Below are 18,505 nucleotides of genomic sequence, written 5' to 3'. Positions count from 1 at the left end.
GACACCATATTGCTTCACATATTTATAGGATCCAAGGGGATTGTCAAAATTAGAGGAAGTATAAAGTACATTGAATTGCAGCTAAATGTTGTAGAGAAAACAACTTTCTGTTTCTTCCACTTTGTATCTCATCTTCCCCTCTCCCCCAGCTATTTCATCAGTCTTACTATGTTAAGAATACAGATTTCATTCACTTTCTTTCTGATTGTGTGGAATTTTTTTTTCTTTTGCACTAATCTTCAGAATAGGAAAAGGCCTGAACTGTCACACAAAGGAAAAATATGAGAAAATTGGAAAGGTAGAGATGAATCTAAAAGGAAAAGTGAGAAAAAGGTTTTGTTCTGTTAGAATGAGCCTGAAACAGATGACATAAATATAATTTCTTAACTTATAGTGCTCTGCATTCTTACTTACCAAATTATTAGTGGTTAAGAAATATTTTTTTACATTAAGATTTAATTCTAAATCCCAATGCATGATTGTCTAAGAAGAAATCCACCCTGAATGTAATCACTATAATCTCTATTTTCTGAAAAGGGAATGGTAGATCTCTCTCTTCTGATAAAGGCAATGTGATTGAACATGCTTGAGGATTTGAGTTGTTGAAAGTGTCTTTCCTCTTCAAAACAAATAGCATCCTTACATGAACATTCTAGAAAGTTACTCTGCTGTCAGTGTGAGACTTTTGGTTTATCTAAAGGTATTTCTTTTCATGGAAAGCAGGAAATTTCCCTTAAGGCTATTCATGTTAAATGTAATTCATTACTAAACTTAATTTATCACTTAGTTTTATCAGTAAAAATGTTTTGAAGAACTATGAACTCTTTAATTATATATAAATAGTTAACAATTAAATTACTGGTGCTTTAAAAATGATAGAAAATATGTAAATGTATCTATGCAATATCATATGTATGTATAGAAAAAGCAAATAAGTCTATAATAATGAAAATGTACAATTATGTATAATATGAAACATATCATGTATAATATAAAGTAAAAAGTATATAGTACTATATTTTATATATCATATATAAAAGTATAAAATAGCAAAAGCTCACATATTTTAACTTTAATATTTTTTAAGTATTTTCCAGGTTTTATCTCCTTTGATCCTTATATAACAAATCCAGTTCAAAGAAAGTGGGGAACAAAGAGGACTGAGAGGGGCTAAATGACTTGGCAAAGGTCATACCACTTATAAATTTCAGAAGGTGGATTAGAATTCAAGTATTCATTGCTAGCTCTAAGGCCAATAATATACTTACTATACCATTTAGCTGCTGCTTTGTGTGTCATTTTGTGTTTATGCATGTTTATCCACAGATATATAAGAACATAGTACAAAAAATAGAGATGTTCCCAGAATCAGGAAAATCTGAATTCAGATTCTACTTGTAGCATATGTTCCTTGTATCACCTTTGGCATACTTTTCAGTGCTTTAGTCAATTCTCTAAAACCTCTTAAAAGAAAATTCCAGCCGTATTGGCCAAAGACTTATGTCTTCCATTGCGTCAATGGAATTATAGGTCCCTGCTTTCTGCCTTCTGTCTATCTGTCTGTCTATCCAGTCACATAGATTCTCTATTTTAAAGGCATATAACATATTGTTAATGTCTCTCTATATTTTTTTGTGTATGCTTTAGAAGGAAATATAAGGATTTAAATAGTAAGCATCAATAGTAATTCACTTCTGAATTGTTTCAGTAGTATTGTCCTCACATTATTTCCCATATACATGTTGTGCTTCTTCAACTGGAGTATAAGCATCTTGAGAACAGATGGTACCTGTAAGTTCTTCTAATTAACTGCCTTATTTTCTCTGGTCAATAACAAATTCCTTAAGAGTAGGGACCATGTCTTATTTATATTTATATTTTACACAGTATTTAGTAATAAACAATTTGAGTAATAAACAAGCAAATAAATGGATGGATGGATAGATAGATAAATAGATAAACAGATGGACAGATAGACAGATATTTATTGAATGAATGAATGAAACTGTAGTAGAATTGTGGAGTTGTCCTGGAATAGATATCGTTTACTATATTGTAGGTGCTAAAATCTATCTTTTCCCTTTCCTTGAAATTTAGAGCATTTGTTCATTCTTCTGGCATCTCTCATTCTGGGAGATGACTGAAAGTGGCTTTATATTCTGCAAGTTTTTTGTGAAACTTGGAAATAATTCATAGGGATTTATGATGGGACTTGAACTTATTTAAAGCATTTAGTGCTCTCTCCATATCCATTTACTTATGCTGAGCTTCAGTTTTCATCTTTCACTTTCCCATGAATTTTATTTTCCTTCTAGATGTTAACATTCTTTTCTTTTTCTCTACTTCCACTTCTCTTGCCTATTCCTGTTTTTTTTTCCCTTTGATCCAAATACAACTTTGGAATGTATGTATGTATATGTGTATTTGCTAATTTTTTAGAAGTCATACTTGATTATAAAGAGGATAATATAAAAGATAAATACAGAGAGCTCGAATGCTTCAGTGATTTTGTGATTTTTAAAATGTGGTCCAGGGAATATAGATATAGATATAGATATAGATATAGATATAGATATAGATATAGATAGATAGATAGATATATGTAGATATATAAATATATATCTATCTATATCTATATACACACTCATATAAACAAAAACTCTTTGGACAGATCCTCAATAATTTTTAACAACATAAGATACTGGGAACTAAAGTTTGAGAACTGCTAAAACACAAAATAAGAGAAAATCTTGGTTATGGGAAGAGGCACCAAGAACATGAATCAATGCTTAGAACAAGGGATTGATTGATATCATAGCCAAAGAAGTTTCTTTTTAATAGAATTTTACCAGAATATATTTGTAACATATACATGTACATACATATGTATGTGTGTACATAGGTACATATACATACATATAACATAATACATATGTTTGTATGTATATAACTTGCATTAGAAGTCTAAGAAATAGGATAACAAATTGTACAAACAATAGTTACAGGCAACTGTAACTGATTTGACTTGTAGCCTTGCAAATAAACACTTAACCTATATGCCTTAAACAAATAATTCACTTAGAATCTTGATTGCATTTCTGTTATTTTCTGCAAAGTTGTACATTTTAGGCTGAGAAGCCTAAGGGAAAGGTAAATTGTAAAACAAAACTGTTTGGTAAGGCTTCTGTATCTTATATTTATCTTGGCAGTTCTTTTAGTTTATGGATGTATTTTTGAGCTATTAAATGGGTAGAAAGACTGTCTCCTCTTCCCCCAGTGGTCTCTGAACACAGAAGGACCAGATCACAGCAGGAGATTAAAATGTATTGATCTTTTTTTCCCTCTCCAAACATAAGGTGACACAATTATCTAATTGTTGATGTTTCATTTATTTTAATAAAACACTTTGGAGTCTGTATTTTCAAAGTCCAAAACAATCTATCAGATTTGGATTTGAACATGTAAAATAATCTCTCTCCGTCTATGTCTTCATCTCTCTGTATCTCTGTCTCTGTCTCTCTCTCTCTCACTTATGATTTATAGTGTGAGGAGAGGGGAGAACTATGTTTGAAATACAGTTTTTATTTTTTTCAAGTTTAAGACAACAGATCATGTGTTCTGTATCTACTTAAACCTATTTATTATCTGTGGGAATTGGCTAACCTACAGCCTCGGTCTTATTTGCAGCCTCAAATATATATATATGTATGTATATGTATATATATTTTTTTCTCCTGAAAAAGCCCAGCTGAGAAGACTCGGACTATTTCCAAGAATCCCTGCCAACAGAGGCAGGTGAAAGCTTTCTTTGCAAATTTAAATATTTTATTTTATTTTTCTATCTTAACACACACAGTTGAGTTACAGCATAAAGTATAAGTACTAATATAAAATTAGTGTCAACAAAATAATAGTCTGAGTTATTTTGATTTTTATGTTCCATTGTGTTCATAAAAATTTATTCTAACTTTAAGATTATGATAAACTTTAGCTAGTTTTTCAATAAGTTATAGAACATTGAATATTGTTATATTATAGACTTTGCCTTTTTAAGATACAAGTCTCTGATTTGAGTATAGAGACAATGATAAGGTAGCCAGATATGGCTAACTGTATAGACCAAGATTTTCTGTGTCTCAGATGGACTTGTGGCTTCATGGGCTAGACAATGATGGACAAGTAGATAGATCCTTTCAGCATTTGGAAATCTGCCCATCTAAGACTTTCAGTAAGCAGATAGTCATTTCTACCATAAGAAGACCCTACATTTATACAGTACTTTTCCCACAAACTTTTCAAAGAACTCATTTCATTTGAGCTGCAAGGGAAAGAAGGTAGGCATTATACCTGTTGGCAAATAACACCTAGGATCACAAGAGGTTGAAAAGCTTTACTCATCCTGTTTTTAAATTTTGACTAATATTTTGATTATATTAGATTTTTGATATATAAAATTTGTTTAACTTTTGTTTTGATAGCATCAGCTTCTGTCACAGTACCTTGGACATACACATATACACACACATGGACACACACACACACACACACACACACACACACACACACACACACAAACTGTTTTCAATAAATGTTTGTTGAACTGAATGTAATTGAATGGAACTAAATACAGCCTGGAGGAAACAGGAATCCTACAATGGGTTGAGTACTCAGCTTGAAATCCAGGTCATAAAATCATAGATTTAGAGATGGAAAAGATCAAGACCAAAGAACTCCCCCATGATAGCTCACATTTATAGTGCTTTAAGCTTTGCAAAGTTCTTTAGACATATTGTATTTGATCTTCACAATATCCCATGGGGTATTTGCATCTTACCTGTAGGGAGACTGAGACACAGAGCTATTAAATAACTAATAAGCCTCTGAAGCAGGATTTGAACTCAGGGCTTTCTTATTCCAAGAATAGCACTGTATTCACTCTAACATCAAGCTGCCAGAACCAAGAGACCTGGGTTCAGATATTGTATCATGAATTTACTAATTGTGTGACTTTTTACAAGTCACTTAATTTTGATATGCTAAGGGCAACTGCCTAGGACTTATCTATCAAGTCACATATGACTTGGCGGCTTTGATGTGAGGAGATCCCTGCATTTATTAAATATGTCCTTCTTCATACAACCTGGAAGTCAGTGTGAGAAAGAGAATAGTAAAAAATATACAAATCATCGCCAAGGGCAGCTGATTGTAATTCAGTTACACTCTTCTAAATGGAGACCAACCTGAATATGGCAAAAAAAAAATTAAGAATCAATTTATTTTATATGTAGTCCATCAGTTCAACCTGGGAAACCAAAGGGCAGGGCAGGTTGTGAAGTTATTGGGGGAGAAGAAGTTTGGAGGAAAAATCTCCAAACGTATTATATTTTTATTGATGGATTTTATTTCGAAATAAACTCTACTTATAACTAAATGACCTGCAATGTATAATCCTCAGAAAACCTGAGTATAAAGAAAAGATCGAAACTGCTAGTACATTCAACCTGTCACAACTACTTTGGTATTTATTTTTAAAAAGAGGGAGATCTATTTTTAAATCAATACCAGTGTTGTCCAATTTTTTTTATTTGAGCTTGACAGTTGAAGTTGCTTTCTTTTATAAAGCAGTAATGATGAATTTTGGACTTGTTTGGCTTTCTTTCAATATTCCTGCACACAGGTCTGCCTTTTTTTTTCCTTGAATTTTTCACATTTCACAGAATATAAAATCATTTTAAGATTTTAGGATAAAACATGCTGAGGGAAGGAAGGGCTAGATTTGGCTTTGAATCCTACCTCTGCACTTATCTACTAGACAGTGGTTAAGTTTCACCTCTCTAAGCTTCATTTCCAAATGAGGTGGTCGGAGTATGTAATCTTTAAACTATATTCCCACTTTAAGATCTATTGGTCCTGATGGGAGAGAATGGAACTTGAATCCAGGTCTTATAGCTCCTAAACATGTGCTCTTTTTCTCTCTCCAATAAATCATACAGGACTTTGTCACAGAAATTTTTGTCCTAATCTTGGTGTGTCAGAGTTATTGCTAGAGTGTGGGAATGCCAAAGTAGTACCCCTCTAATGTGTAAAGAAAATTAACAGTCAGCCATTTGGTGTGTTTAAAGATTTCCAGAAAAGACTTACCCGCACCCAAAAATTTCTTCCTCATTGGCTGTCTTAAGATGCCTGAAGTTCCCACAGTCCTATCTCCTTTGGGATAAGACATCCAAAAGTGTTCAAGATAAAGTTCTCTTGGAAGGTTATAATAAATATTAAGCTATCAACAATCATTAACACCTTCTTTTAATTAGTCTGTAACACTGAACCAGGCAAAGAAAGGCTCCAAGGGAATAGAACCCAGGACAAGTATGTTTTAATGGCACTCGGGAGATTTAGGAGAAGTCCAGGAAACCAAGGGGCACTGCCCAGGAGGTCAGACCCTGGCACAGTGCCACAGTAGAAATCTCCCACCTGTAAAAGAAAAAACTGGACTCACTCTCTAAGGTCACTTCTTGCAAAGATACCCTAACTCTAACCCAATTTCAATCATTATTGGCGTAGACCTTTTTTGGCAAGATGGCAAACTTGTGTTCTTCCTCATAACCTTCCTTTGCCTTATTTATCCAAGGCCTGCTTTCAAATATAATATGTGATTGATAATTGGAAAATCAGTGATCATATTTTTTCTTGAGATATACTAGATTTCAAATTATTGAGTAGGAAGAACAAGGTATGGAAATATGAAGTAATTTATTCAGAAGTCATAGGAACATCAGCTTTTGGAGTTGGAAGGTAGATGAGAAAGCTGAGGCAGAGAAAAGTGATATGACTTCTTCACCTTGGCTGTCAGGATTCGGCAGAGTTTGTTGGCCTCTGAATTCAGTGTTCTTTGCACAAATACACTTAAGTAAATGCTGGCTTTCCTATCATTTTCTTGTACTTATAGAACACTCACTCATTTGCTGATAAAGCAAATTCTGGACATGCATCCCCATTAAGAAATCTACTGAATTTCTATTGACCGAGTAAATATGGAATTCCTAATAGTGATAAAATAAATGAATTCTTTTGGAATAATGAGACAAAGAGGAACACTTAGTGTTTGTCTGATACCTTGATTCCAGGTAGCTAAGAGCACTCCTAGGAGTTCAGAGCCAGATAAATTAAACTTCAAGTTGCTGAGGCCCCAAAGGTGGGAGATTTCCTGTATCAACTTCCTAGAGAACAGTTCATTTTCAGGATTTTCTCCTCCTACACCTTTTTTTATTAGTCATGACGCAAATAAGAGACTTCTAATTCCCAGGTGTATTGTTTTCTTTTTCCCCTATTGTCTAAGACTAGAAATTACATCTGAGTCCTCCTTGTTACAGGTGACAAACAATACTAGCTTTGCATTTTGATGCAGCCAAATTCTCAGGTTCCATCCTTTTAAACTGTGCTTGGGTTGAGCTGGTAATCTCTCACATCTTTTTTTCCTCCTATGCTCTTAATTCTTTTCTCCACTCTGTTATTTGTGTCAGAGAGTTAAGTATCCTTTCAGTTCAGATGGCTAAAACTGACTTTGTGGTTAAATATTGTGTTAAAAGAGGGTGTTAATTGTCATCTGGAGTGTGCTTAAATGGAGCTAGGAATACCTGGAGAAGGGTCATCTATTCCCACAATACTCAATACTAAGGCTCTGTTGATTAAGACATCAGTTTAGTTAAGAATTTCATGTGACTAATATAGCCATACTGACTGACAAATTCATTTAGCTGAATTACAATCTCAAATTACCTTGACTCATATAACAAGAAGTTTGGAAGATAATTCAGTCACTGAGGTTTTATTTTAAGATTTTTTTTTAAAGATCTCAAAGCACTTTAAGAATTACCTCATTAAAGAATTGATTTCTAGGACCTTTACTCATATAACAAGAAGTTTGGAAGGTAATTTGGTCACTGAGGTCTTCTTTTAAGCTTTTTTTAAGATCTCAAAGCACTTTAAGAATCATGTCATTAAAGAAGTGATTTATAGTGGAAGGATTGTCATTCTTCATCATCTAGCACCAAATTAGACTTACCACATTATTCAACACTTTTCTTCCCTGTGCTGCCCAAGTCAGAACCACATGCACTTTTTGTACTTATTTTTATTATCTAGTCAAAAGGGTAAAAAGAAAGATATGGGTCATTTAGAAAAGCTTATCTTTATGATGCTTTTGGCTTCATTAAACTTAGCTTCTCCTGTGTCCAATTGTGTTTGAGAAAACAAACTATATTTATATTTCAGAAGGAAAAACATCCTGTATTATTCGTTGTGCTACTTACCATTACTCTGTTATTATTCCCATGGTATATTTAAAGACAGACGGTGGATTAACACATCAAAGAAAGATTTTGAGAGAAAATATGGCACAATATAGAACAAAAATGCTGATATGGCAATGGAGAAATGATCTAATGTGCAAAATTAGAGAAAGTCAGAAGTGGAAGAGACAATTCTAGTTCAGCCCCCTCAGTTTTAGAAGTGGTAAAACCAGTGCCCAGAAAAAGAATTCAACTTGCCTGATTTCCTACAGTTAGTGGGAAAAAAACAGAACTGGAATCCTGGTGCTCTGACAGTGCAGTCCAGAATATTTATTTTTTGATTTTGCTTGTTTGTTTGAAAGATAAGGAGGGAAAAAAAAACACCTATGGCAAAACTAGTTCTTGTAGACTATATGTATCAATTAATAAATCCACAAATATTTATTACATGCTGTCTGCTAAACTCTATATTAAGTATCTGTTCTACAAAAACAAATATGAAATAATCCTTGCTTTCAAGAAGCTTACATTCTAATAGAAAAGATGAAATAGCTAAATATATATTGTGAAATTGGGCTACTTCCCTGGAGGCCTCAGGGTCAGCCAGAGTCAGGATAAGCAAAAGTCCTGGGTCTTTAGGGGGAGGAGTGAAGGAGATAGACAAAACTGCCAGGAGTTTTACCAAGGGTCTAGAGTTTAGAATCTCCACACTTTTCTCCTCTCCATCCTGTGTCCAAGTGAGTCTGGCCTGTCTCACTCCACCCCCTAATCCGTCCTGTGATTATCTGTATACCCCAAAAGATTGAAGTACCACAGAACAATGATAAGGGCCATTTTTCCAAGTATATGCTAATATTGTCCAATAGGTAATTAGCCTATTACAATAGCTTCCTAATTATTCTGTTGACTTAAGTTCCTCCCTAATTGGGTCATCATATACTCAGATACCAAAGTGATTTACTTAATGCATAGGTTAGACCTTGTCCCTTACTCCCTCATCCCTCCAATAAAAACCAGGATCAAATATAAAATCCTCTATTTATTGTAATCTAGCCTTTTTTCTACCTTTCAGGCCTTCAAACACTTTACCCCTCTGTGATCCAATTATATTGACTTGTTGTTGCTCAGTTGTTTCAGTGCATCTGACTCTTTTGTGATCCCCATTTGGAGTTTTCTTGGCAAAATCACTAGAGTGATTTGCCATTTCCTTTTCCAGCTCATTTTACAGATTGGGAAACTGAAGCAAACAATTAAGTAACTTGCTCAGGTCACAAAGCTAGTGAGTATCTCAGGTCAGGTTTGAAATCAGGTCCTCTGTGCCTCAAATACATTTCTTTCTCTTCTTCAAACCTTTGCTCTTGTTCTCTCCTATATTTCTATGACCCTCCCTCCTTACCTGTCTCTTAGCTTACCTGGCTTCCTTCAAGAATCTACTTTAAATCTCATTTTCTGCCAAAGGTTTTTATAGAAACTCTTCCCTCATCCCCCACCTTCTCTGTGGGATTCTCTTCCCTTTATAGTCTAGAAATTTATATATGCATGCTTATTTTCATGTGGTCTTGTCCAATAGAATGTGAATTTCTTCAGGGCAGAAACTGTTTTGTTTTTTTTCCCTTTTCTTTATGAGGCAATTTCCTCGACTGCAAAATGGGAATAAAAAATAACACCTAACAACCAGGATGCAAGAATAAAATTAGATATTTGCAAAAACCTCTGGAATAATGTCTGGCATACAGTCAGTGCTATATAAATGCTAGTTAGAATTATGATTGTCCCTAGTGGTTGTATAGTATCTGGGGCATAATAAGTGCTTAATAAAGACCTGTTGACTGACTGCCTTTAAATGAACTGCATTTATTCTCTTCATATGTTTTCTTGCTCTTGGAATGAAAGGTCCTTGTGAATAACAGCATTTGTTTCATTCTTTGTATTTTTATCACCCATTCTTAATACATTACCTGGTGCAGTGTTTTATTTAGGCATTTTCAGTTGCCTGGCTCTTTCTGACCTCATTTTGTTCGTTTTACAGATAAGGAAACTGAGTCAAACAGAGTTAAGTATCTTGCTAATAAATGTCTGAGGCCAAATTTGAACTCAAGAAAATAAATCTTTCTAACACCAGGATCAATACTCTATCCACTGTACCTAGTTGTCCACCTGGCACACTAGTAGATGTTTAATACATATTTGTTGGTTTTATTGATTGATTTGTGAAGGAAGAGGACAGCCAATGCAAAGAATCATTTCAGTTCAGTAAACATTTATTAAGTACCTATCATGTGTTAGATGCTGTGTTAAGTACTGGGACAAATAAGAAAAAGTCAGTCCTTACTCTCAAGAAGCTTAAAATCTAATAGAACAGAACACACAAAAGGAAGCTGAATAGAGGAGGTACCTCAGAGTCAGTCTTGGAAAAATGGAGTATCCAGAAAAGAAGGAATATGGAGGAGTTAAGTTCTCTGCCCTCTATCCCTCCAGTCAGAGGCAACTATGTGGGAATTGAGGTGTTCAGCATCAAACCCAATCTTTTTGCATGCTGTTGAGATTACAGGTGATCAGATCATCTTGGGGGTTGGGGTAGGAGACTGAATGGTGCTCAACTGAATTCAAGCAGAGTAGCTGATGGAAAATGGATTAGAGATAAAAGATGGAGTATTGCATATGTGAGGAATAGGAAGTAGGCCAGTATGTCTAAACTGTAGAGTATTTGGAAAGAAGTGGATCCCTTCCCTGTCCCTCCTAAATAGTCATTCCATGAACATGCAAAATTCTTCCCAATCCACCCTTCAAGTTTTCATGAATGTTGTATGAAGATTGGAACATCAAGGACAAATTTAAGTGATATAAAAACAAAAGATCAATATATTTTTTTTCATTTTAAAATGCTCTGGAAAGAATAAAATATTCCCCAAATGTTAGGTAATGGTAAAACAAGTACATGTACACTCAAATATTCGTGTAGAATGTGGAAATAGATATAAGATTATAAATTTGGAAGTGGAAAAGACCTTATAAAGGCAACTGAGGGCAAAACACTCTTTTTACAAATGAAGAAACTGAGGGTTGGAGAGGTTGGAGAGGTCACAGCTAATAAGTATGAAAAGCAGAATTTGAATCTGAGTCTTACTGATTCTAAGTCTTGCCCCCAAGCACAATGGAAAATCTTGGCCTTTTAAAGCCAAGGTCTTTCTCAGGTCTCAGTTTGTCTTAGTCAATACCCATCCACAAGTTAAAAGCTAAGAAAAAATTGAGGTAAAATATGGCCTAATTCACCTTTACAAAAGAAGCAGTTTGGGAGGGGAAGACTTTCATGGTTTCTGTCCAGAACAGAGAGAGAGAGAGAGAGAAAGAGAGAGAGAGAGAGAGAGAGAGAGAGAGAGAGAGAGAGAGAGAGAGAGAGAGAGAGAGAGAGTTTTCTTTAAATATAACTTAAGAAATATTTAAGTTATTCTATATTACACAGACATTCTCGAGGTAATGAAGAAGAAAGATATCTCACATTATCCTAGCTCTGAGTGGAAACTTCTCCTAAGTAACAAACTATATTATTAAACTTACTATGTAGTTGCGAATGGACAAGATTAAAGAGGTCCTTGTTTATATATGAAAACAATCTCTTTTTTCCTAGAAACTTTCTTTCATATATATATATTATATATATATGCTTATATATCTATGCAATCATCAACCATTTATATTTATAAAGAGCATGATATTAATGATAGTTGTACTCATATAGTGCTTTAAGGTATATTAAATAATTTCATTTATTTGATTCAATCTTAGAAGATAGAAGTGACTGTAGTCAGTGACAAAGGTCCCTCATTAACTATTGTCTGAGACCAGTGAAGCTTTTTGTCCTTGCCAAAGGGAATTTGAAAAGATCATTTGGCCTTTCCCTCATAACCAGTCTTTACTATATCACAAGTGGTGCTGGATAGGGAAGTTGTCATTCTTAGTTTTTCAAATAAGAGCATAGAAATATGAGATGTAATTCATAACATTTAGTTGTGAGGATCAAAATGGGCTAAACCCATCTCATTTATTTTAGCTCTTTATCCATTAGAGGCACAGTGGATAAAAACTTCCAGGGAAACAAGTATTCATTAAATACTTACTATATCCCAGGCACTATAATACACATTTTAAAAATATTTCATTTGATCGTCTCAATAACTCAGGGAGGTAGGAGCTAATATTATCCCAATTTACAGGTGATGAAACTGAGGCAGAGAATGGTTCAATAAGTTACCTAGAGTCATGCAGTTAGTAAGTGTTTGAGGCTAAAAGTGACTATCGGACTTTATATGCAATTCTCTATCCAATGCATCACTAATTTTATGGATACAGAGTTTTGATAGCTTTATTATGAATATTATTTTGACAATTGTGCTTAGGATGGAATGAACAAAGAAAAGACTAGAAATAGGGACACCAATTTCAAAACTTTTGTAAAACTGTGGGAAAGAAATAATGATGTTCTGAATTTTGGTGGTAGGATTTGGGATCAGTTTTCGAAGAAAAAAAATTAATGAGCTCTTCATGTTGTTTAATAAAGCTCTTTGAAATAATGGAGAGAGTGTTGGCCCTGGAACTTTGAGAATGAGATTCACATCCCACCTTGGACATTTACTTACACTATGTGATCTTGGGCAGTCACTTAATGAGAGTCATAGCTTTCTCATCTATAAAACAGTGACAATAATTCTTGTACTATCTACCTCTCTGGATCTTTGTTAGGAATCACTTTGTCTACCTAAAGGCAAAGGAAAAAACAAAAGGAAATGGATTTAAATTGAAGCAGAGGATTTAAGTAAGATAAAAGTAAGAATTTCCTGACAATGAGGATTCTTAAGTACCAGAATGGGTTATCAAGCAAGGTTATTGAATCTCCTTATCTCTTGACCTTTCAAAACCTGAGTGGAATTGTCATCTGTCTGAGATGGTTTAGGGTAAACCTGCCTCAAAGCATTTCTGTGGTTCAGGTTATCTCCACAGGTTCCTTCCAGCCCTTCAATAAACAAAAGGAATGGAAGTATTAGTAAGTGGTCAGTCAGTAAACTCAGCATTTGGAGATCCTGTGGTAACTGAAGCTGAGATTTTACTGGGTACCTTTATCTTTAAAATACAATGAAATCTTGAAAAACCTTATTACCTCCACAGTCCCTTAATTGTCTACTTAACAGTCTTGTCCTGAAATAAATGCCATTAGGTACATTAGGTTTGCCAAATCAGGAGTTAGATAGATATCTGTTATTCAGTAGGACAGCAAAAACAGAGAGCCAAAAAGTATCCAAAATATTGAAGGGATCTAAATCCTTTGTAACTGATTCTTTGTCTCTTTCCGACAAAGAAAAATAAATTTAGTTGATGAGTTATTTTTTAAGCTTCTATGAACTCTGGTGCCATTGATTTTTGATGGAATCTCTCACCTATTTCAGATATCGATATAGCTATGTCTACTCAGGTGGAAACTAATAGTTTCAGGAAGCTTTGGTAATTAAAGAATATAATCATGAAACCTTTAACTAGTTAAGATTGCAAAAAATAAAATGATTGATATAGTACTTGGATTTGTTATTGAGTTGCTTTTTTCTGTGTAGTTTATAGAATTTTTAAAGTTTACATATTATTAATTTAATATTCCAACATAAGTTGGGGGATTTTAGGCTGACCCAAACTACCGGAGTTATAAACTCTTACATCTGAAAGATCACAATACCTAAAATAAATATGCAGCATCTTAGCTCAAATGCTCGATGAGTTACAAGTCATACCATAACCTTCCAACCAATCCACTCATGGGAGCTCCTAGGAGCTTTGCTCCCTTGGCCCCTCACTGCTGGCCTGCTCCCAATAATATACTTCCTTGGCTTCCCTGAGGTTTCTGAGTGCCCTAAAGATGTGTCATCAAGGAGTCGTTGGACCCTTGAGATCAAGTTAGGAGTTAGTTAGGGGACATAAGCTAGGTCAATAATTTATCATCTTCATCACTGGTTGTTTTTGTGGTGCATTTTAAAACCCAATAATATTATGTTATCCCCCATGGGGTATGAAAAACCAATCTGATCATGAGTATCTAGGAAGAATAATAATATGGGATTTTAAGATTTTAAAAGTATGATGTTATTTTATTTGATCCTTTCAACAAACACTATGAGATAAGATGTTATTATAATCCAAAATCTAGATGAGGAAACAGTAGAATGGAAGCTTAAGTGACTTTCAGATGCTTATAAAGCCAGTATAATTCAAACCTAGATTTTCTTGACCCTCAGTCATGTGTTATTCATTGACACAGCAACCAGTAATTCCAAAAAACAAGGAATATCCAAGATATCCTCCATTGCTACTTCTGGCTGCCCCAAAATTATAGGGAATTCAGAGGGACTGTGACTCATCTGGCCTCTCTAGTTCCTCTTTGATAACTCTGCTTCCATACCTGTGGTTTACACTGGGACTAAGTAGGGGAATCTTTAGTCTGAAGTCTGGACCAGTCCCATTACTCAATGTTAAGTATTTACAAAAAATAGAAACACATGACGGCAGCATGTTAAACTATTTAAAAGTATTTTCAGTTCATTCAGTCTATCATATTTATTATTTTCTCAAATCTGTTATTAGTAGAACAGGAAAGAGAGAGGGTAATGTTTTCATTGGCATGGCAACCAGCAACTAATTTTTTTCATCTCTTGTGTGGTCCTCAATTGTTATGCTTTGCTCCTGTGTGGTCCATGATAAATTTTTCTTGAGCATACCATTGCCACCTCAACTACATCAGGATGAGCAGCAGTGGGCACATAGCTATTCTCAAATCCTAGCAATCTCCTGACCTGCTAAAAACCCACACTTTTTCACTATCAGCAGCATGCAAGCTTTGGTATTCTTAGTCATGGATCAATATTCTGGTGGTTTTCATTCTTAGGATTTAAAACTGAAATAGTGACTGTACTCTTGGCACCCAGTGGAATAGTTGTACTTTGAACTGGTTTTTCTACTTTTCCCTAGGTTGCCTTGTTTATAGGATATCAGTACAATTACAAATACGTCTTCAACTTGGCATTTCAGATTATTTGCTCTTATACATATAAAATAAGAGTTATAGGGTAGGGGGAGTTTCCTTAGTAGCTGAATTTATATGGCAGATGGAGACATTCTTCCAGATTTGAGCTCTAATCTGTAGACTCCAAAAGCAGCTTGTGAATTTGATATAGCCCTCTGCTTTTACCTTTATTGATTGGTCACTGTCCTGGCATGAAATTAGTAACTTGGAGCCAGAGGGATGGAAGTCTTGCTGACTTGTGTGTATATTCATAGACTCTTGGATTATCCCCAGGAAAAAATGACCAATATTTGGAGCATCAGCATTTAGGGTTTTTCTTTTGAAGATTCCCAAGATCATCCTCTCAAAAGCTTAAACTTTACTATAACTAAGTAATTTAACATGAAAATAAAATCTAATAGAGTGATGACATTTCGGAATCAGAGAAGGTATAAAGATTTTTGAAGGTGAGAGAGAAAGGAACTTGAGCTTTACTTCTCTGATTCCTTTTTTTTTTTTAATAGCTTTTTAATTTTCAAAATACATGCAAAGATGATTTTTAACATTTACCCTTGCAAACCCTTGTGTTCCAAATTTTTCAACCTTCCTTCCTCTTACCCCCTCTCATAAACAGCAAGTAATCCAATATATTTAAACGTACAATTCTACTATATATATTTCCACATTTATCATTCTGCACAAGAAAAATCAGATTAAAAATGGGGAGAAATGAGAAAGGGAAAAAAAAAATAAGCAAACAACAACAACAAAAAAGGTGAAAATACAATTCAGTCCCCAAAATAAATTTTCTTTCTGGATGCAGATGGTTCTCTCCATCACCATTGTTGAAAAGATGTCCATCTCTCTGCCTATATTTTCTAGGAGGGAAATGTTTTTAAAATATTCATTACTCTTCTGTTTATAAATTTAAAAATTATAAGTTAACTTAATGTTAATTTTTAATGCTGAAAGACTATCAAGGTAGATCTTGGGGCACTATCTTTTCTCATTGAATAAAACCCACATGAGGTGATATAGTTCCTGTGATACAGAGAAAGTTGATCAGTATTATTTAATGATAGGGTCTGGGCTACCAGTCATTCCCATATTCCTGGGTTATTTTTGTGCTCTAAAAAGAGATACTTTTTGCAAAACCCAGTGCTTAATAGTAGGTGCTTAATAAATGCTTATCTTTCCCACCCACCCCTCTTCTAGTGCTTATTGGAAAATCAGAGGATAAAGTTGTCAGAAAGTGGTTAGGCGACACTCCTTATTCCTCTGAACTGAAATGTGTGCCATCTCCAGCACTTCCAAAGTAGCATGAGAGTGATGTTCTTTTAGAATTCCTGGAACTGCTCATCTTTTATAAAGTCACTAAAAGTTCATTGTAGCTTTTTAGCCAAACAACTTGAAATATTATGTGCTCTGTGAACTGCTATTTCTATTTATCAGCAGGTAAACTTTCCTTGACTCCTATTGTCTGCTTTTAACAAGATTTTAAAGGAAAAGAAGGTAAAACCTATTGAAAAGGAAAAAAAGTAAAGATGAACCAAACCAATTAAAGTTTTACCAAAAGGAAAAGTTATATCAAATAGGAAAAAGGGTGACCTTTTCTTTTATGGCTTTATTCTTATCCTGAACTGACATTTGATATTTTTTAGGCAATAAAATAATTAATATCCTTTCTTTTTCTCCATTTATTTTGTATTTCCTTTTAATGTTTTGTATTGAATTTTCTGTGTATTTGTTGTTTCTGTAAACATACACAGACACACACACACACACACACACACACATATATATATATATATATGTATATACACACACACCCCAGATGAACTAAGTGCCTTCTTCATGAAAGGCACTTAAGTCCTTGAATGTAGGACTTTTAATTTGTAGGACCAAATTAATTTGTAGCAGGAATGTAGCTGAGCCAACTCACAACCAAGAAAATTTATTATTAAATTTTCACTGTGTGCATTTATTCCTCAGAAATTAACAAATTCTATAAATCAAGGCTTGATTTATTGCTGTATTGATTAAAAAGCAAAAACATTGGAGAAATGGAGAAATTTCCTGATGGAAATTAGGTATGTTATATATACTTTTTTTCCTTCCAGAAGTTTCTTCCAGAAAGCCAGTTGTTAAATATTTACCAACACATTATTGATTTTAGTCTTATTGAGTTTGAAGAAATTTTAACAATACCATATTTTGTGACAACAGAGGAAAATGAAGCTCAAAATAATATAGATTGTTAATGGCTAGTAGAGTCAGGATTAGAACTGTGACCTTCTGACTTCCTTGTGCAATGTTCTTTTCACCCCAGCAGTCACATATCTCTTCAACATTCCAAAGAATAACCAAATAACTTTGGATTATCTGGACTTCTAAGGTCCCACTTAGCTCTGGATTTATGATCTTTTGATCTCTAAGCAGGTTCAGCCCTAGGCATAATAGGAATAAGAAAAGATCACAATGCAGATAGAAACTTTACAGATCATTTAATCTCCTTCCCCTTCAATTTATAATTGAAGAAATTGAGGGCTGAAGACCCAGAGTAACAATTGAGATCTGACCCAAAGCAAATTCTCCCCCATACCAAATTAATTATTTAATTCTGTTTTCAGTTCAGTGATTTATCCTGCCCTTGTCACACTTCACACTACTAGTTTAATATTTTCTTCCTATATGTAAAGTTTAGCTTGAGGAAATGGCTCCTACTCTCTGGGAACTTATTCTGCAGGAAGTTATAGAGATAAAAATAGATAAGATTCTCTTTTTGTTTCATCATCTTTTGCAGGAGAATGACATTAATCAAGTTAGTCATGTTTAATCAACTAATCAATCAAAACACATGAATTAAGTGCTTAATATACCAGGCACTTTGCAAAACACTCTGGATTCAAGGAGAATGCAAAAATTATGCCTGCCCACAAGGAGCTTGTGAATATAAGCTTGGAGGAGACAACATATGTATATCAAAGAATACAAAATATATACAGAATAGATAGAACTTCAGTTTAGAAGAGATAGTGCTAATTGGTGACATGAGGTAGGTGACCAATAAGGACCAGAACAGGTCACTGGAAAGAAATGGCACTTGAGCAGGGTTTGGGAAGACTAGATTTGATTGAATTTGAGGTAATAAGGAACCAGGAGCAGGAGATTAGTTAGA

General features: G+C 34.2%; 1 protein-coding gene across 5 annotated transcripts in view; it reads left to right on the top strand.

Annotated features, from left to right (window-relative positions):
• Positions 1-18,505, top strand: part of PARD3B (par-3 family cell polarity regulator beta) — a 1,277,739-nt gene that overhangs the window by 1,000,833 nt on the left and 258,401 nt on the right. The gene's annotated exons all lie outside the window — the stretch shown is intronic.

Source organism: Sminthopsis crassicaudata, chromosome 3 (assembly GCF_048593235.1).
Source record: "Sminthopsis crassicaudata isolate SCR6 chromosome 3, ASM4859323v1, whole genome shotgun sequence".
In the NCBI taxonomy this organism is placed as follows: Eukaryota; Metazoa; Chordata; class Mammalia; order Dasyuromorphia; family Dasyuridae; genus Sminthopsis; species Sminthopsis crassicaudata.
Note: the sequence above shows the minus strand (reverse complement) of the source record. Positions and strands in the feature narration are given on the sequence as shown.